Raw genomic sequence first — 21,237 nt, forward strand, 5'->3', positions numbered from 1 at the left:
AAGGGAAGGAGGGAGGGAGCAGAGAGGAAAGAATTTACCGAATCCATCCAGTGATGATCGCATGAGCATGTCTTTAGGGATAACTACTTTAGATTGAATAACCAACCAGAGGTCTTCCTTGGAAAAAAGTGATTCTCAGTCTCTCAGCTATCCTTAGTTGATCGTAGTTCTTTATCTAGGGCCCAGTGACATTTACTCCAGCCACATTGGCGTGTGAATGGGTGCCATCATTATTCATATCTTGCCTAGGAAGCCTTACTGTTATGACCTCATGATTCCTGCCACTTTGTGGTGTCCGGAAGGAGAGCAGGCAGCACCATCACTCAGCAGATTTTCGGGCACTTAGTCTTTCTGGGCCCTCTTCTGCAATGTTTCTGGAGCCTTGAGTAGAAGGTTTCAGTGTAGAAACCAGTTATGACTGGGCACCCCAGAGTCATTTATTCTCTGTGTTTTCATCAGTTCTGGATCTCAGTACTGCCGCTGTCTGCTGAGGTGGAAGGTCCTTGGATGAGTGGTGAGAACCACAGACAGATATTAAGCTAGTTTAGGGCAATGGCACTCAGAGATTCTCCTCTAGGGTCTATGATTCTCCTGCCACAGGTAGCTGGCTTGGGCTACATACAGTAGCAGTTATGGATTCCTTCCAATTGGGCAATCCTTAAGTCCAATTAAACAGTCATTGGTTACCCCCAAATAAAAATGTTATTGCAGCATTGGGGATGTCTTGCCAGGCCTTTGTGATTCATAGGCTTTGAGAAATCACCCTAAAATCACTTCCAAACCTCTGGTGAAAAATAAAATTAGACATTTTGAAGAGATTATATTTTAAAAGACACAAGAGATGGTACTGAGAGGAATACTAGCTAGTGGATAGGATTTACTAAAACATGAACTCTTTCATAGTATCTACAAGAATGTATAGATTTAATGTGCTTTCTTCATTTGGTAGCTGAGCTAAGGTACAGTAGAAAGAGGATGGTGGTGTCATCTGTGCATTGTAGATACTTAGAAAATCAGCATGACTATCCATCTCTAGGTGAGTCGACCTAAACTAATGAGAGAGAGAGAGTTGTTCATGGCCTTTTGCATGCTAAACACAAGTTCTACTAGTGGACTAAACCTCCAGTCCTGAAAAGAAACTGGTAAAAAAAAAATACAGTATATAAACAGAAATACACCAAGGTCATAACCTAGCTACAATTTGTACTAAGTAGTTTAAAAATTAGATTTTAGTAAATATTGCATCCTCTAGTGACTAATTTTAAGTGATACCTCTACTACATGCAAACACACACACACACACACACACACACACACACACAACACCAGGACTCTCAGTTTTCCAGCTTCTTTGTTTTAGGTGACTCCAGCAGATTTATATTGTCATATCTAGGAGGAACCTGGGGGATTCTGGCTCATTTTGATATTTTGATTATCCATTTTCATGCTTGCAAAAATAATAATGTCCATAATATCAGAAGGCCTGGGACCTGATGAGTAAGCTGGATCAACAAGATAGATCTGCAATGGGCAGTTGATCCATCTGATTGCCAGACTAGAAAAAGAAGTACTGTTGATGTAATCACCTAAGAGTCTGTGGCCTCGCACAGGCCAGCACAGACTTTAAGCAAACCTAGTTCTCAGGATGATTGCAGTGTGTCTCAAAAGGGAAGATTGTTGCTTTGGCAAATCAAAGGTTTAGACAATCAAAGACAAGGGATTTTACTGGATTCTGTTTTTCCTGCAAACAACACAAGAGGAGAGGAGAGAAAGAAAGTCCCTTGATGAGAAGGGACAATGGGGTAGCCAGCCTGCTGCTTCTGCCTGGGAATTTGGTTTGGTCACAGGCCTCAGGCCTCTACTTTCTCATCTAGAAAACAAAGAGTATTTGGGAGGGACTGGGTGGTTTCTGAGGGTTCAGATATGGATGGATCGATCTCATAGAAAAGACTAAAAACGAATATTTATGGAGTGCATTGCCCTCTCAGGACTGGAGGGGGTGGGGGTTGAGGGTGTGTAGAGGGAGGGAGAGGGGATTGGGATGAGGGGAGGGGTGGGAATTTGGATTGGTATTTTGGTAAAGTAATAAAAGAAAAGAAAAAACAAAAAAAATATTTATGAAAGCAAGGTTTGTGAGTGACAAAAACGGTGAAGAGCATAGCAGAAGGAAATGAAAATCCATCTTCCTGAATTCAAAACGCAACACAAACTGTCAGAAACCAAGCTCTTTGGAAAGAGGAAAAGGAGCTGTGTTCTTTGTCTCCAGATTTCCTCCACTGTAGTCTTGTTCTCTCTTGCTCAGCATCACCTTATTTTTTTCTCTCTCTCCTTACTTTTTGTTTCCGGTAACCATGGTGATGCTTCCTCTCAGCAGCCTTCTTTGCAGCTGCCCCTCTTGGTACACAGCAAATTTACTCCATTTTCTGGTGCAGGGTTCTAACAATGCTTTACCAATTCATTCATTAACATTTTCTCCAGGATAATACATGTGGAGAATTATTCTACAGTTAAGCCCCCTCCAGAGGCACTGTATAACAGGGATATTTAATTGTGAATTTCAGTTGCTAACATTGAAGGGGTGACAGATTATGCCAAACACTGAACTCCGTGTAATGGCCTCACCTCAGGGACTGCAAAGGTCTGCACCTCCCTTTGTATGAAATCAGAAAAAAAAAAATGATTGCACATAGATATCACATGGCAAGCCCTGTAAGAGAAACATTGCCAAGTGGGTAATTATCACAATTCCAAAGCCATAAAATTTTCTGTAGGATTTATATACCAATGTATACATTTCTTTGATAGTGCTTTATTTTGAAACATGAATAAGCAATATGCAATAGTTTTATAATATTATATTCATCTTTCCTTGACAAAACCTAAAAGAATCCTTAATATCACTCATATAGATAATAAAAATTCCCTTAAACAATCATTTATTTATGCCCAGCTTGTGTAGCTTAACTCGCTTGTAATCCTATATGCCTGAAAACCTAAACTTCTCTCTCTCTCTCTCTCTCTCTCTCGTGTGTGTGTGTGTGTGTGTGTGTGTGTAAAAAACACAAAGGAGACGAGATGATGACTTTCATAGGCTTACAGACTAGACTCCTGGGGACGCACTCGGATGGAGGCAATTAAAATGCCTGTCAGGCATTTGGTACCAAAAGCCCCCGTGGCAAACCGCTAAATCCTAAGCCAGGGCACCATCCTATTGTCAGTGAATGATGGCGGAGCTGAGTGTCTCGTCATCCTTCTCGAAAATTCCGAGCCTAGTGAGCTCTCTCTCCCTCTCCTACTTGCCTTATTTTCCTTTCCGCCACTGCGGGGACTTTTTTTAATTTGCAGCTTCCCTTTCCCCGGCACACACAGACACGAGCTGGTGGCTTTCAGACTGCGTCTGTCTGGAGCGAGAGGGAGTGTTCTTGGAGGAGGGTTCTGCAGCAGTTCCAAAGGACTCGCTTCAGGGGGACATTGCTGCATATGCACTGGTAATGCTTTAAGGCTTTTACGATCTATTTCACTTTATTTTTAATCCACTATGGAAAGTATCTGCTTTATGTGGTCTTGGATTACCGTGTTTTAAATCCATTATTGAGCTTAATATTGAAGCGCTGCAAGTGGTATATTTATTATCTGGATATGAGGGACGAATGGATTTATTGGTGAGTTCCGATTTCTAATATTTAGTTGACAAGCCTATACGTATATATTGTTTTCTTTTGTTTTCTTTCTCCAGAGTCTTCAACTTGTCTCTAAGAGAGGAAGCACTGATTGGGAGTCACTCAATCAGAAAATTAAAAGGTACTGCATGTTTTATTTGGATGCTTAAATGAAGGGCTTTTGAGAAAGAACTGGAATGTTTTTATTTAGGTTTATCTTTATGGTTGGTCTTTTATTCCAGAGCCCGTGCTGATCATTGTCTAGAAGATATAGAATTTCTTATGCAGATTAATCCACCAACGAAGTCTATTTTGAATAGAAAGCATCTATAAAAATATGTCTTTTGTCTATGTTGCAAATTACTAAGAAATATCACCATGCCTAGCTAATTTGTAACATTTGAATTTTAATTATTGTGACAATTAACAAAATGTCTGAAATTCTGTATCACAAAAAAATGTATTCTTTTGAATTTAAGAGAAGTATGTTTAAAATGATTTTAGATGATGGTTGCCTGTGGACTCACTTTTTTTTTTAACATTCTAAATAAGATGGTTCACTCTTTGTAGATAGGATGTGAGCGCTGGAAACGAAAGCCCAGGGGTGACTCAGTGCTGTTAGGCTTTGTGAATAAAATATTGTAATTTCTTTACTAATGTTTTAGTATATAACAAGGGATATTATTAAAGTCAAAGACGGTCAATTCTTACCAGAATTTAGTATCATATGCTTTATTCAGAAATAATAGAATAAAAAGGAACCCTCTCTCTTACTGTGAAGGCATTGAACGCATTGATCTGGGCCTTATGAAAAATACTAATTTTTATATTTAGCATCAGAATGTATATTGATTTAGAAGGGAAATTATAAATACTGTCCATTCTTTAATTTTTTAGCATTACCTTTGAGTTTAGCATGTGTTCTTGTCCAGAAATCCTATATAGTAGTCATTTGCCTTTTTTAAAAAATGGAAGACATTTTCTGCCTTCCTGAGACGAGACCGATAGCACCCCCAAACCTTCTCTTAGCATTTATGGTATTTCCCTTTATGACTCCCAGTTTAATATATTTCATACAGAATGTTTAGCTTCTAAAAAATATATAATTTACCAATAGTTGAGACAACCACCCTAAGAGTAAAATGTCATAACTGTATGTGTACACCGTGAATGCAAAGATTTGCAGCAGCTGAGGGAGACTAGTGCATTGTCCTCGGTTAATTTTCTCTGCAATGTGTAATCACGAGTGACTTAATTTATTCATTCCACAAGCACTGCTGAAGAGCCTGGTTTCTGTGGGCAGTCCCAGTGCAAGAAAGGGGAGAGGCAGATGTCACTGTCCCAAGCGTAGGCTGAGCCACAGAGGATTTTTGAAGAAAATGATTTTTTTTTAAATAAACTAGTGTGTTCTCAAAAACGATGCTAAGTGATTTCAGATATTGCATTCATTCCAGTAGACTGATCTTAAAAACTGGCGAAATGATTATGCAGTTTTTTGTCTTAGAAATCACTCAGTATGATCGTCTAGGTAAGCCTGGAAGAAGACACGTCATTCCCCCAGATGTTGAAAAACTCTAGAGATCGTTCCTTTTAGAGGTTTTACTTTGAGTAAATGAAAATATTTCATGTTTGGTAAAAATTATCTGTTATTTTTTATCCGACCAAATCCATGTAGAGCGCACACACACTCACACACACACGCCCCTCCCACGTGGTCTGATTCTTAGCTCTCTGATGTATTTAAGCTTTGGGGTGTCTGTGCTAGTTGAAGAAGGTAAACTTATCTTTATCCTATTCAATATAAAGTCTGCTCTATACTGTCAATACACTGCTATACACTGCTATACGCTCCATTGCAGTTTTTCCAGGCTTTGAAAAGGTGGCACATGACCACCAAGAGGACCCTGTTGCCTCCTCTTCCAGGGCCATTTTGGAATCATCTCATGGGGATGATGATGGATCGGTAATAAGCCGCAGCTCGTTAAAATGGCTGTTAGTGGGGTCTCAGTGCCATGGTGACTAATCAATATTGTCTGCACAGTTTTTAGCTTCTTTACTGAATTTTCTCCCAGTAATATTATTTTTAACATGTAAAATAGTGACTGGGCCACCAAAGTTCCGTTAATATTTATTTATTTAATTACTTAATTTGTAAAGAATTTATTTCTCTTCTTTTGTTTTTCCTGCAGTGACACCTTAAGAATAGAAATTTGATACTTTTTTGTGGTTAATTACCTAGAATTTGTGTGTCCTATTATTAATTATTAATGTTGGCAGTGCTGGTGCTTTAATGCGGAACCCTAGAGGTTGTAGGCATTGGCTCTACCACTGAGTCACATCCCCAGTTCCTAGCCACTGGTTATTAGATGAGTTGCTTGAGAAGCAGAAGAAAGCTGTGTGTTATAATCCCTTCAGGTTATGTGGGAATGATTTTTCTGGATTTCAGTTAAAGTGGGGGAAAAATTCAGTTTCATCAGAAGGCTAAAAAAAAGCCAGGCTGCAGCCTGGCTCTGCTAGGGGCACCTCCCACACAGTACTCCCAGGATCCACTCCGCTAACTGCACTTTGGGGCTCCTGCCAAGCTTCTGCAGTAGCAGAGGGGCAGAGGACTCCATCGCTAGATTTCTCTACACAGACCATGCTAGAAATGATAATCGATGAGCAAGAGAACACTGATGATATATGCAGGAAGGGGGCAGTTCTGTAATCTCAGCATTTAGGAGACTGAGGCAGGAGGATCACCAGGTCCAGGTCACTATATATTTATATGCTGTCTCTAAAAGCAAAAACAAAACAAAAGTGCATCGGTTTTCATTCTATATACATAAGTCTCTGTAAAGAAACTTTTAGAGTCATAATAATTTTGGAGAATGCCGTGTGTTATTGTCATTTGCTTTTGCTAATTAGAATGATGATTTGTTATTGTTAACTACCTGCCTGGCATTATCTTGCTCTTAGCATGTGATATCCAGTTTAAATCTGTAATTCTCAGAAGCAGGTACAGTCTCCATTACACAGATGAATAAACTGAAGCTCCAGCTGTGTGATCTCCATGTGTGACCCAAAACCCTCAGAGACTCTCATACATATTAAATGTTTCAAGTAGATTTGTTGTACATAGTTATTTCCTTAATATTATATTTATGTAGGTAATAAAAGGCTACAGTATGAGCAAAACAGTATACTTTGAAGATTCTCATTTACATTTAATAGAAGTGTGTCTTCAAATAGTTACATCATTCAAGTTCTTATATACCAAACATATACATAATATTCATGTTTTCATACATCTCATCTATTTAATTTCATACAATTTCTTAGAGTCTGTCAGATAAACTCGTAGGTTTATAAATGAATTAACAATACATTTTCCTTCTCATTTTCATGGGGTTTTATAAATAGTTGTATAATCTCTGTGTTAAGATTAGAGAATTCAAGAACAAAATACAACTCATATATTTTGTAAAGACTTTTAAAATTGAAATAATCACAAAAGGTTTGAGTGTCTGAAATAAATAAAGTGGAAATTTGTGTCATGAGCATTGTGAAAAATATTCAAACTCAAAGAAAAGCTACCCATAAAAATCACCAGGGAAATAAGAGATATACAGCGTGTATTAAGACCCTCTTCTTGTGAAAGAGTGGCTTCAGTGGAATAGTTTCTGAGGTTAGCTGGTGCAGTAGAAGCATGATAGAGCAGCACAAAACATCTTTTCAGATGCTGCCATAGAGGAAAAAAAAAGGATCCAAAGGGCATTGATTGTACCATACCAGGCATATAATTTCCTCAGGGGCTTCAGTGTATAAAATTTATGCACAAGACATTTGTGGTGAAATCCAGAGATAAACAGGAGTGGTCAAGGCGAATACTGCATAGGAGGAGCTTCAAGATAAACAAAGATTAGCATCAGCAGTGAAGGAACTGGCCAAGCATTGGGAGCACAGATGAGTCTCGTGTGTCCTAGACCATAGATAGATCAAGGGGACTCTTGGACACAAAGAGTGGACAAGTCCATGACTACTACAAGCCTATACCATATGAAATGATCATTACCCCCCCCCCTTTGAATAGCAAAATAAAAATGGCAGTCAGTTAAGGAAGAAGTTTTTCAATAATACATTGGGTTTTTATTTTTTGCTTTGTATTTGTGTGGTTTTATTCTTATTCAATAAGAAGATATTTATAAACAGGAGATAACTATGGCCAAAGTAATTTTCAGATTATTTATCCTGCAGCTCTGTGTAAGACAGTTGGAGTAAGCATGTTGCATGAACCATCATTTTAGACACTGTCATAGAGGAATGAAAAGACAAAGAGCATTGGTTGTGGATATGAAAAGGGGCGTGAAAGTGAAAGATGTTTCTGAGTCCCAAATTACATTCAGACACAGCAACTGATTGACTGCTGGAAGAAATAAAGGGCAGAAGAATGATTCACAGATGACTTCAAAGTTTAAAACTGACAGAAAGGAGATTTAGAGACGCCATTTGCAGAAAGGGTTATCTTCTTGTTGATCCTGGAGGTTATAAGAGACGCAGAGCCAATTAGTACTAAGTAAGTGGGAGAGGGTGTGTTAAAAGATGGCGATACGTGGGGGGGGGGGGCATGAAGGATGGACTGTGAGAGATATGGACATGTGAATGGACTGGGGTGGGAGACTGCAGAGAGCACAGATATAAGATAGAGAAAGAAAGGCCTGGAGGATGTAGGTGATTCTACCAAGAAAAAGGGTGAGAGCAGAACCGACAAGAAGGTGTGTAACAGCATGCTTATTATAGACACAGAAGAAGAAAGGAATCGGGAACACAGAAGGAAGAATTAGAAGAACAAATAGATAAATTATAAATAACCAAGAGGAATATAGCAAATACGTTAGAAAGCAAAGCTAATACGTGGATCCTTCAGAAAATTAATGAATAAGATATTTCAATCGATCTACATTTTATAAAACTTTGTAAGTGTACACATTATATAAGAAAAGAAATGGTGCTCATCCCTACTTTTACAATGTATCATAATATAGTGGCTAATACCTTATGAATATTTTGTCTTCTTTTTGTTCATTCTATTACATTTAAATTTACATAATCAGGACTGGGAATACATAATTAAATTATGTCCTTTTCCCATTCATCATGATCACTTGCATCACTTTCTGACACGCATTGATTAACTTTGGTTACCATGCTTTCCCCAGATTGTCAGGGTCATCATAAAACTCCAGTGGAGTCATTTGTACCTCCCCGCTACAGCTCAGGTCATTTCCAACAGATGTTACCAAAAATCACAGTCTATATTGTTAAATCCTTGACCAGATAAAATATACTTGGTTCAAATGTGGCTCTGATTTGCTCCAGAACCCAGTATCTGAGACTCTGTTAAAGCCATGTGTTAGCTTGTGACAGACATTTTCATTGTAACTCTGGTGTAGATCACGTACTTTAAGAATGAAGGGATGGAGACCCTGATAGTTATACTTATTTTAGTTTTGAATCTAAGCCAGGCTACAGACCAGTCGAATTACAGGACTGATACACATTTTTATAAAGCAAATAATATGAAAATATGCTTAATATGCTAAGGATTCAGAGGAAAGCAAGATTCAATCAAAGGAAGGCAAGAAAGCAATGATGGAACTCAATGGGCTTTTGGTACGTGAGAAACCTCAAGAATAGGATTAAGAAGACAGAAAGGAGTGGCTACCTATATACGCAGAAAAAGAATACATCTATTGAACAAGGTCCTAATGAAATGTGGAGACCGAATAGAGATAAGAATTAGGATCTGGGTAGCAAGATTCTACAGAGCAAAATAAAACAAAAGTGGGGAGTTCTTGTGGTAAAGAAATGATGTCTAGACATTTTCTAACCTGGAGACAAATTCACCCACTCAGCCAATGAATGCTTTTTACACTCTAGACTCCATGTTCTTTCCCTAGCCTTATGGCAATTTTTTCCTACAGGAGGAAATAATCTGTGGGTTAACAAGTAAAAGTCATACGTTGTTGCCATGATCACTGCACAGAGAATAAATCTTAAGCGGAGCAGAGAAGATGCTATATTTACCTCTGCAACCTTAAAGCAGAGGTGAAGGGAAGGGACGCTGATGATATTCAGAATCTAGATGCTAAGGCCAGAAGGGGTTCTGAGGTTCTGTATTTGGACAAACACTTTCATTAGTGAGAGGTTAGAAGGCAAATGACCCCCCAAAATATAAATGATTAGAGCCACTGTTAAGAGTAAATCGGAATTTGGCCGGATTCTCTGACTGTGGCTGGCCCGGGGTCTTTCTGAAAAGCCATTGACTATGACACTGGGACCTGTTTCCTCTGCATATGCTGGATTTTGGGGATCCAGTCTGTTTGGACGCTCGCCTTCCTGGACCTGGAGGGAGGGGGAGGGAGCTGGAGCTTCCCACAGGGCAGGAAACCCTGACTGCCCTGGGGGATGGAGGGGAAGGAGGGGGGGAGTGGGGGGAGTGGGAGGGTGTTGGGAGGGGGGGCGGAAATGGAAACTTTTATAATTTAATAAAATTTACTAAAAAAAAAAAAGAGTAAATCCAGTGTGAGCCCTTGTTTTTGTGCAGCATGCTTCTCTAAGGTAAGGTAGAATTGCCTCTTTTTACTCCTGAGATTTGGCGAATGATCCATTAAACCAGCCGTAATGAGCCGTTGGCATTTCATTCTATCGGCCCATGGTCTCTGCTTATTACAACATAATGAATTCTTGTGGCTTAAGTTTGGGAATGTGAATCTATATAACCGTTGGCAAGCTTCTGAGCTGCAGTTCTCTATTCCTGCATCCTAATTTATTAGAACCTCTTTTCTGCCTAGAGCAGAGGTTCTCAGCCTGTGGGTCTTGACCCCACTGGGATGGGGTGTCAAGCGACCCTTTCACGGGGGTCTCATATCAGATATCCTGCATATCAGATATTTACAATATAATTTGTAACATCAAAATTAGGGTTATATAGTAGCGATGAAATAATTTTATGATTTGGGGTCACCTCAATATGAGGAACTGTATTAAAGGGTCACAGCATTAAAAAGGTGGAGAACCATAGGTCTATAGGGTCAGCCCAGTATCTACTTAGCCCTTGCCATATTTCATTCTTTTAATGTAAAACTCCCAGACCCCGCATCATATCATTTTCCACCCTCATCTTAATGTGACCTTTGGGTGAATCATCTACGGCTGCATCAAATTGTTGAGATTAGTCTCTGGTTTAAGGGTAGATCCCCCGACTCACACTCCAACAGTTTCTCCCTGGTGGACCATTTTGTTGGTGAACTGTATTCCATTGAGGAGTTCTTCAGATTGTTACAGGGAGATGCATGTGTAAACAGCTGAGCATCTTGAGTGTCCGTAGGAAACGTAGGTGCATGGGGCTGGAGAGATGGCTCAGTGGTTAGAGGCACCAGGGCTCTTGGAGATGTCCCACTTGTGCCCCAGCAGCCACATGGCAATTGTTACTGCAGTTCCAGGTGAAGGTCTCCCTCCTCTGGACACGCTGGGCTCCTGCACACACAACGCAGATAAACTTATGCAGGCGAAATACATACATATGTATACATAAATACATAAACGATATAACGTTTTAAAGAAATCTTGGGACACTGTCAGGAGGAATATAGGCTTCTCGTTGCCCTTGCTGGATTATAACTGAGATTTCCCTTTTAGTATCAGAAATCAGGAAAACTGACTTTTCTTAATCTTTTCAAACCATGTATGAGAACTTTAAAATATCTAGAAAAAAATGAGCCATCAGATAAATAAGGCTTACTTCCCTATAAGGGATGAATATCTTAAGTGTGTGTTGAACATCAGTCGTACTGTTATTAGCATTTAACATTTTTTTTACAGGACAAATTTTATTGGTAAACATGCCATGTCAAGGTCGCCAGACCAGCATGCCATCTCCAGGTCTCTAGACTAAACACTTTCATTTTGCAATTTGGTAAATGCTTAGGCAGCATAGTAGGAACAAACAATACCCTAGAAACTTGAATTTAAAAAATTACAGTGAAGTATGAAGTTCAGTTGACATGAAAAGAAGTGAACATATTGATCACAGTTTTCCAAGAGTGTTTAGGAAAGATCCTTGAAAAATGCAGTCTCAGGCACCTCTGTACCTGTTTTCCTGTTCTGTCTACACAAAATACACCAAGGGGAAGCAAAGGGAATGAGAAGAGTGGTGTGTGTGTGTGTGTGTGTGTGTGTGTGTGTGTGTGTGTGTGTGTGTGTGTATGGTGTGTGTGTGTGTGTGTGTGTGTGTTCGCCTTTCTATATAGACAGTATAATTGAGCTGAAACTGGAAAGTTTTCAGAATCTGAATGCCACACCTTTGTCATCTGGTATTCCTTCTCAGTTCCTTCAACAGTTGAATGGTTGAGCATTTCAGAGTGGCAAGGTATCATCTCTGATGTATCCCTTCCTTCCTCCCCCACGCCCCCATCTTTCACACACATACATACAGATGCATACATGTGTGCACACATACAGGTCTCTCTCCCTTTCCTCCCTTCATTCCTCTTTTCCTCACAAAGAAGTATGAATCAATTGTCTTTTTCCATGGATTCTGTTTAAGTCTGATTCACATGGTTTGAATTAACCTTTCTTAAAATTCTCTCCCAGTGTTAATGACTCTGGATTATGACCATTAAAGAAGCCGGATGTATAGTGATCTCCATCTGGCATTGGTTAAAACCAAGCTAGTCCATTTAACACCTCATAACCAAAATATAGTTTTTACAATATTTAAGGGTTGAAGAAATGATGGTTCTTTTGGAAAAATCTTGCTCTATATCTAAGATGAACAATAGCTATATTCTTTCCAGTTATTGTCAGTTTTAGAAATTTCTTGCTAGTGGTAGGTACTTGTGACTCAATAGAAGATGCGACATGTAGACATTAATGGTTCTTCCCACACTGCCTAAGTGCTTTGGGTTGGCATAAATTTTAGCATGCTTAGAGGTGAATTTGAGATGTTCCAGACTCATAAAAATAAAAGCTTAAGCAAGCTGCCTAGATTCAAATTGTGGCTGCAGAATTTCAAACTTCAGAAATATGGGAAGTAACAATCAAAAATGGGGGAGGGGGACACTCAGGAAGAACTTCTGAATCCATGAAAGTCATAAGAGTCAGCTCAGAATGTTCTACTTTTCATTTCCAGGACAGTGGATAGCCCGACAGATAAGAGAGAGCCAGGAAACGTAACATCAGGGTCAGTGCGTACAATACATACATGTTTTCCATTCTGCTCCCTATGCTATGTACATGAAACATTGGCTTATATATTTTTAGAGTAATATGTTTGGATTTTAAGAAGAAAAAAAAAGAAAGATAGAAACAACCTGAGAACCAAACTTGGGTCCTCTAGAAGAGCAGCAGGGCTCTTAATGATTGAGCTGTCTATCTTTTCAGTTCCTGGTTTGGTTTATAATAACTATTAAATGAAAGGGGAATGAAACCATAAATAACTGTGCATGAAACACTAGAATAAGTTTCTTCATCCATACCCTCTAGTGTTTTGACTTGCTGTTATTGCAAGGGGCAGGTACACTTGACTTAGTCCGTAACCTGTAATAAACATAGTTCCCATTCCTTTCACTCAGGATACCTTCTCTTTCCTCTTCCATAATAAGAGACCCTCTCTTTGGTAGTTTTCTACTATATATGATCGTTCAAAATAGGAGTTCCAGTCTTCTTGGAAAGTATGTGTAGCCATATGCCTAATTTCTGGCCAGTAAATTATAAACTGAAGTTAGCTGTGTAATTCATACCAGGTACTTAAAAAAGACAGAGTATAGCATTTATTATTCATCTGTCCTTTCTGCTAGTGGCAACACAGACTTAATGGCTGGAGCTTCAACAGCCAATCTCAATTAGAGATAATCTTGTAAACAAATTTTGAGTTTTCCAATTACTTACAGCCTATCTTTTTATATTTATTTAATAACCTTTTAACCTTCTTATTTCTTTCAAAGACTGTCAAGCATTATTGTTTCTCATCTAAGTCACTTTCATATTCAGAATTAGCTGGACATCATAAGAATTTGCTTAATATCCTACCTTTTACAAGGCAGAGGCAAGAGGCTCTTACATACAGGGCCTGACAGACTGTATCAAGAGACACCATTTTAAAACAAAATCCACCAAACCACGCAAAAATTAAGTCTGATTTCTAAACTATACAAATCCAAACACTTACAATGCCCTATCCCTTCTACTTCCCAAGCACACTTCAAATCCGCCTGCTTCTCTCTCCCCACAAGGATGGTGATGGGTCAGACTTCCATCACGTTTCATCCAAGACCTGACATTTCCTGTCACTCTTCCCCAATACAAATCATTATCTGTATGGTAGATGAACCAATCTTTTCGGAACAGTCTAATCTTTGACCTTTTTAGGCTGTAAGCTTTTTTTATTCCCCCTAGCTAATCACATTCACCCTTAGGTCCCGAGTCTGTACACTGCAGCAGGTTACCTGTGATCAGCCTCTGCCAGAAGACAGATCCGTCTTACATTGGTAACCCTGGAGCGGATACACATTTCTTTCCTTTTAGTCCTGTGTTCTTTCTGTATCCTTTCCTCACCTCCCTTACTCTAAACTTCCTCCTTCTTCACTTACCTCAAACCCTGCTCACTGGCCAGATCTCAGAGTTCATGTCTGAGCCTTTTGACATCTTCTGGTCTAAATTATGTTGGCACCTTGGGGAACTCTCACAATTGAACCTGTGTTCCATTATCAGATTAAAACATGTCTTCTCCGTGAGAATGGGTTCTCCATGATGGTTAATGTTACTCCTGTTTTGATCCCTAACACTCCCAATAGGGACCTCTCCAGAGCAGGTACTCAGAAAATACTGCTGAGGTACAAGACTTACTAACTGACCCAGTGTCTTTTTTTTCCCCCTTTCAAAGGCACCTTTAACATCTTCAACCAAAATTCTACTTCTCAAAATCCTAGCTATCCTTCATTTTATCAGAGCCATGCATGTGTTCTTACCTTCTAATTGGACACTTTTTCTTGTGCTCTTCTGAGAAACTTTAGTTTCATGTTGACAGTATCCTAAATCACCATTAGGGATACATTCTAGAGAGTGCAAAATCTTAGAAATGAATTTTGTTGTATTAACTACATATGTTTTGAAAGTTGCTCACTGGATCACCTTCATCTTGCCAGAATAGGTATCTTTGGAATCTATGGTTGGCAAACTACACTTTTTCATGAGTATACCAGGCCTTAAACAAACTTTAACAAATGAAGTACCCTTGGTTTCAGATCCAGAGTCGCCCTGTTATCCTCTGGGAAATGTTGGGACCTTTTCAAGCCTCTACTTTGTAACACAGGAATAATGTTGTCAGCCAGATTAAGACATTGAAAGAGTGCACAGAGATAATAATCACATTAGTAATGATTATTGTGTTCCGAGTTATATCTTGCATCCTCTTCTTAGTAAATAAGGCAGATGCATAGTTTATTTTATTCTTGTTATTATTTGTTGTTATCATCTATGCTGTTTGTAAGCTGAATGATAAAGTTTCAGAGCTTCACTGAACGAAGCTAAGACTTGCAGCAGGAGCTCTGAAGCCCCGAGCAGTTCACTAGCTGCTCTCTGCTTTTCTGCCCACTCCACCCTCGATTAAAAAGTAAAACTGACAGGTGGAAAGCCACAAGAGGAAAGATGGGGTTACACATTATCCAAGGTCAGCAAAGAGGGCCTGGAAATTACATGCATGCTAAATTACACCACCTGAGGCCATCTGGGAGTCAGGAGGGAGGCGGAGAAGGGTGTTAAGAGTTCAGCTGTCCCCCTGAGGCTTATCTGCAGTGGAGATTCTGCTGAGCCTCTCCTGCTCTTTCAGCCTGCAGATGGCCAGCTGCTCTCAATCCTCCCAGCCGGCTTAGCAGGATCTGTCTTCCCAAGAGTCTGTCTCCAGTGGTCATCTACTAGAACGCAAACCAGGTAGCTTTCCCGTCTGCCTAGTGTCAGTCTTCCCCAGTATCCCACCTTAGCAATGGCCTCCAAGGAAGGTAAATGACCAATGGTGTCTTTTCCTGACCTTCATCTCTAAAAAGTGGCAGAGTTCCTTGAGAGGCCAGGACACCTCAGATGAGCATAGAGGTAGCGACCAGGACTCTGTGAGTGACCGTGGATGCTGCAGTCAGACTGCCTCACTAAGATTTCTTCCACAGTTTCAGTATGGAGGTCATCATTGGAGTCAGCCTTCTGCTTATGTAGCTGTATGTATGTGTAGCTTAAAGGTGCCTTTCCTTCACAGTACAGATTCTTACTTGGTGGTTGGTATACAGATGTGCATTAAATTACATATATGTCTGTCAATCACATGCACATGTATACAAGTGTATGCAAATGTATGGCTAAGTATGACTTTTTGAGAAAGCAATAGCTAAGCTTGGTTAGAATTATTCTGTCGATAACAGTTGTATGCTATTAGTTGAATTATTCTGTAGAGTCACATTTCTTCCAGTACACTTCAATAATAGTTACCTTATAGATTCATGGAAAATAAATGCATAAAATGTCATCAGATCCTTAAACATAAGCAGTAAATGTGGCAAAAAATCTTAATTTTTATTTTCAAAAAACACTAGCTATAGTTATAGGTAGCCAATTAGTTTTCCATTGCTCTCTTTTTATCATAAAAATAAAGGGTTTTACCTCTTTGAACATTTTCATGGGGTAGCTTATTGTTTTCTGCTTTTACAAGAATAATTTTTCCAATCACATTTCATGTTGTGAGACTATGACTTATGTATCTAAGGAGAAATGCTGTTTCTTTTTTTAAAATAAAAACATTTAATTACATTTAACATATAAAGAACTGCTTTTAAAAAATAATTACATATTGTTTATAATGAAAACTTGTTTGACAGAAGCATAATATATACTCTAGTAAGCTGTGCTTTTAGGGGCTTTTGTTACCTTATTAATTTCCCCTTGTGCCTGTAGTGATGTGGGCAATGTGCTAATGAAATGGCAATTGATTTCTTCTGAGTTCTGTGAGTAATGACTTAAATCAACTATAGATTAGTTCAGAGCAAGGAAAATCACTCAACTGGCAGTGTAGTTTTCTCTGTTGTGTTAAGATACAATTATTCAGCATCTTCATCATATCCTTTAAAGGAGTACCACTTATATTTTTAAAAAAAATTATTTCCAAATGTATCTACAAATGCATTAAATTCTGAAACAGTCTCCCTAACTGACATTTTCAGAAATGGGGTTGTTTGTGGTGTGTGAACTCTTCTCAGCATTATGAATTGTTTTAATAAATCTCTTTCACACACATATTTTGTGTTTGAAACACACAAACAATACCTAGTTCGAACTCGCCTCTTTAAAAGACCCAGGATTTCCTTAGTGAAATATGACTATGTCAAAATTGAACTAACTTTCAGTACAGTGTGCATACATGTGAAGTGCACCTGCTGGATTAATACTGTTACTTTAATGAATTATGAAATGCATTCCTAGCCTGCTCTGCTCTCTACAAAGAGGTACTAGGCTTTTAGCTGTCTCCTCGTGACAGAGGCTCGGGAAGTCCTAGAGAGGAGTCCGATGACCTGTAAGCAGTTGCCATAGGCTCATCAAATACTACTTGATATGAAGTCATTTGCATTCAAAACTATGACCCATAAATATCAAAGCTATGAGACCTTCCAAACAAAGAATCTCACTGTACACAGCCTATCTTTCATGAGACTCCAGCTTAGGGTCAACCCGCACACATGGAGAAAATAACAACTGATTAAGTAAGATAGACTGTCCAACAGATTTCGAACCAGGTCTTGGTTTATTGAAAACAAAAGCATAATGTAGATGCTAAAATAAGAAGATGTCAGTATTATACTTTTCTGCCCAAGAATCATTACCAAACAGAGCATCCCTACATACAGTGTACATCCATATAGTCACCGTGTCATCTGATGTTGATAAGGGAACTTACCACAAAGAGTCAGTAGAATGTACATGTTCACAAAATGGTGATCTCTTCATCTTTTTATGGAGGAAGAGGAAGCAAGTACCAGTTAAATACAGAAATCAGCATCTTCAAAGATTTGCCGCAGGCTTAAGGCAACTCTTTCCTTTTCTTTTTTTTTTTTCTGTTTCACCTGCAAGTGTGTATGTGCACTATTTGTGTGCCTGCTACCTGTGGAGGTCATAGGAGGGCATCAGCTCCCCTTCAATTGGCATTAGGATAGTCATTGGCTGCTATGTGGATGCTGAGAATTAAACCCAGATGCTCTATAAGAGCAACAAATAATCTAAACCACTGAACCATTTCTCCAGCCCCACAAAGCATTTAATAGGAGTTTTTCCCCATCTCTAATATCCACATAAAACCTCATTTCATACCTGTATCTTCTTTTTTTAACCATTTGACAAAGTAAATGGCTTTGGACAGAGTCTCCATGTTTGCATATGACATAATCATAGTCTTAAAACTTTCTCAGTGCTTGTAAGAAAATGCACAACTGTCTATAGCAGTCCCAGAGTTCATCTGAGATCTAAGGGCCATACATGTAAGCAGAGAGAAAGAGATTAGGAAAAGGTCACATAATGTCAAGATAAAGGCACAGTGTCATACTCTGGATGGAGAGGGGATTGTTTGGTTTTGGTGAGAGACCCAGATGTCAGGTACAGCCCAGCTGGTCCATATTTTCCTGAGAAAGAGAGTGCAGGTTGAGGAAAGAAATAGACAAGAGACAGAAGATAGAATCAGGACTTCCCATGGATACTGTAAAAAAAAAAAAAAAAAAAAAAAAAGCCCTGAGTTCATTACTCACAGTCCTTTTATGCCCCAATCAAAATGGGAGGGCACAAGACTCCCATGATACAAAGAACAAACAGGCATAATTACCTCCTTACATCTCAAAACACCCAGTAACCTTGCCCTAAGTTAAACATCCTGTTGTCTGACTTTGAGGAGCAAAGCACCCAGTAGCCACACCTTTGGTCAAACATTCTGTGTCCATCCTTGAGGAACAAGAATAGGTTTGAACACTCTGACCTTTAGTCAAGATGGAATGGGTACAAAACTGTGGGCCTCCACATCCTGATAAATTCCTGTAAAACAAGGGTTCTGTGTTGTGGAACTGAAGGTCTTGTGGTTTCCTGAGTGTTTTGTTTAGTCTCCTTTGGTACCTTTAATAGCAAGCAGCTAGAGTAATACTGAGTGCGCCAAGCTGGAAGAAGAGGTGTCAGCAAGAGAATTATAGATCACGGGAAGGATCAAAAGAGGAAGAGACATTTTCATTTTTAGAACTCATACTCGGGATGGTGAGATGACTCATCATGTAAAGATGATTGTTGCCAATACTGACTGAGTTTAAGCCCCAGGACCGGCATCACAGAAGAATAGATTGACTCCCAAGGGTTGTCTTTTGACCTCCACATGTATGTGATGACAGGTTTCACATCCCCAACACCTCCCCAAGTGTTGTTCCAAGAAGAGATTACAGTATTCACACATTCTGTGCCAAGTACCCTTGAAACAAAAATACTGTATAAATCCTTATCTTAATCTGCATTAATCCAGCTAAGCTGATTTAGTAGTTTGGCTCCCGAGTTAACTAATGAGAATGTTATAGAAGTTCAGTGAACTGTGTAGTGTATACAATCATGAATTGCAGGAAAATTTGTTTCTTGTCTTCAGAATACCATTGGCATCTATTATGGTGATCCATTTGTTATCTGATATAAATTCCATCAGATAGAACACAATAATAACCCAAAGAAGAGAGATCCTTTTGCCTGTGATGATCTTGCATCATTATGGAAGGTATAAAGAATTTCATTAACTTCAGTACAGTAACCTACAATGGTTGTCTGTCTGGTGGAGAGTCATTAGAACTTTTCCATCCTGTATACACAGGCAGGACTAACCCTCTGCACATGCCTCTTGTATGTGGAGAAAATACTGTGAGATTCTTTTATTACTTAAGCTAAAATAACAAATAATTATCTCGCTATAAAAGAAAATGCTTATAATTACAGTTTTCCAGGCATGTTGTAGAAATAGACAGGAAAGACAAAGTACTCGTGTTGGCAAACCCCAGAACAGAATGCGTCTGCAGACTGGAATCAACTCCCATGGATAATAGCCTTTCCATAAAAATGCTACAAATTCCAGGAGCTGTTGAAAACACTTGGTGGCTACGGTATAATCAGGGATGAAGACTGTTAAGCCTAGTTGAGAAATTCCCACTGTATTTAGTTTGTGCAACAGTTATATGACTGTAGAAGGGGAATAAGGAGGGAGAGAAAAAGGGAGGAGAGAAATAATGAAAGAAAGAAGTTCAAGTTAAAACTGTAGTCTTGTCACTGTGAATGCAAATATTAAGAAAATTAGCATCTATCCTTTTTAATGTGGACACATGGAATAAGTAGAAAAAGTTGTACAAATTCCTTCCGTTGCTTGGTGACATCATTTTGAATGTAAAAATAATAATAATGGCATTTCATGGTTGAGATCATGTCGATGAGTCATTTGAGTTTGCATCTGTGAACGTCCTTTCCTTAGTGGAGCTGAGTAACTGCATAATTAAGTTGTCGTTTAAAGCGACAATAACAGCAAAATGTCAAATGCTAACCCAAGTGTCTTATGGTAAAGATCTGTTATTTGTATTTTAAGGATCCTCTGCAATAACTTGAGAGCATGTGTGATGTGAAATTTATCATTTGATGATGCATTCCTACTAATCTTTAGGACTATTTATTAAATTTAAATATATTTTAAAGGTGTTATATCTTAATGAGAAGTATGGCATCTACCAGTTTATACAAGATAATAAGCACAAAGATTGTCCACTCATCAGTGCGTCTTCACTGCTCAACATAAATACAGTCAAAAGTATAATCCTATGTAAATGACATTCTACTTTCAACTATGTTGGGGAACTATATAATCATTTATCATTTAAAACATTTTCAACAGTTTTAATGTTCTGAATCCTTAATTTTGTCCTACTGTGCCTTGAGATATATAATTAAACACAAAGAGAACTAACTGTTCCATTGAGTGCAGACCAAGGTGATTAAAGAAATAGTTTGTGAAAAACCTGTTCTATTGAGAACAATGAAACTTATAAATTCAGCAGCTGGGAAGAAGAGAGGCTAAACATGTGTTTGAGTCAAAGCTAAGCTACATCATGAATTCGTGAATTCAAGGTCAGCCTGAGATGCATAGTGAGACCATGTCTTTAAAAATGTCAAGGGTTAGAGATATATCTCACTGGTAAAGTGTGCTTGCCTAACATGCACAAGACCCTGGGCTTGATTTCTTTCAAAACACACACACACACACACACAGAGAGAGAGAGAGAGAGAGAGAGAGAGAGAGAGAGAGAGAGAGAGAGAGAGAGAGAAATAGTCAGAGACAGACAGACAGAGAAGAAAGATTTTTAATGATAAACATATAACAGATTTTGAAAACTTATAAGCTAATCTATCCCTCTCGGAGCCTTTACTCAGTCTTTAGTTTAGCAGCACACAACTCGCTCCCATGTTTCTAGATACGAACCTTTCTGGAGCTCACTTATCTCTGATT

General features: G+C 38.8%; 1 protein-coding gene across 15 annotated transcripts in view; it reads left to right on the top strand.

Moving 5' to 3' along the window:
• Positions 1-21,237, top strand: part of Map2 (microtubule associated protein 2) — a 269,527-nt gene that overhangs the window by 141,661 nt on the left and 106,629 nt on the right. For 4 of the 15 annotated variants that reach the window (XM_085698855.2, XM_085698845.2, XM_048459086.3 and 1 more), the window contains one exon: positions 3,737-3,801. The gene's annotated coding sequence lies outside the window, so the exon portion shown is untranslated. Of the gene's footprint in view, positions 1-3,152; positions 3,489-3,518; positions 3,663-3,736; positions 3,802-21,237 lie in introns of those variants that run through there. The other 11 variants (XM_048459085.3, XM_048459092.3, XM_048459095.3 and 8 more) reach the window with 9 other exon arrangements.

Source organism: Myodes glareolus, chromosome 1 (assembly GCF_982192425.1).
Source record: "Myodes glareolus chromosome 1, mMyoGla1.1, whole genome shotgun sequence".
Classification (NCBI taxonomy): domain Eukaryota; kingdom Metazoa; phylum Chordata; class Mammalia; order Rodentia; family Cricetidae; genus Myodes; species Myodes glareolus.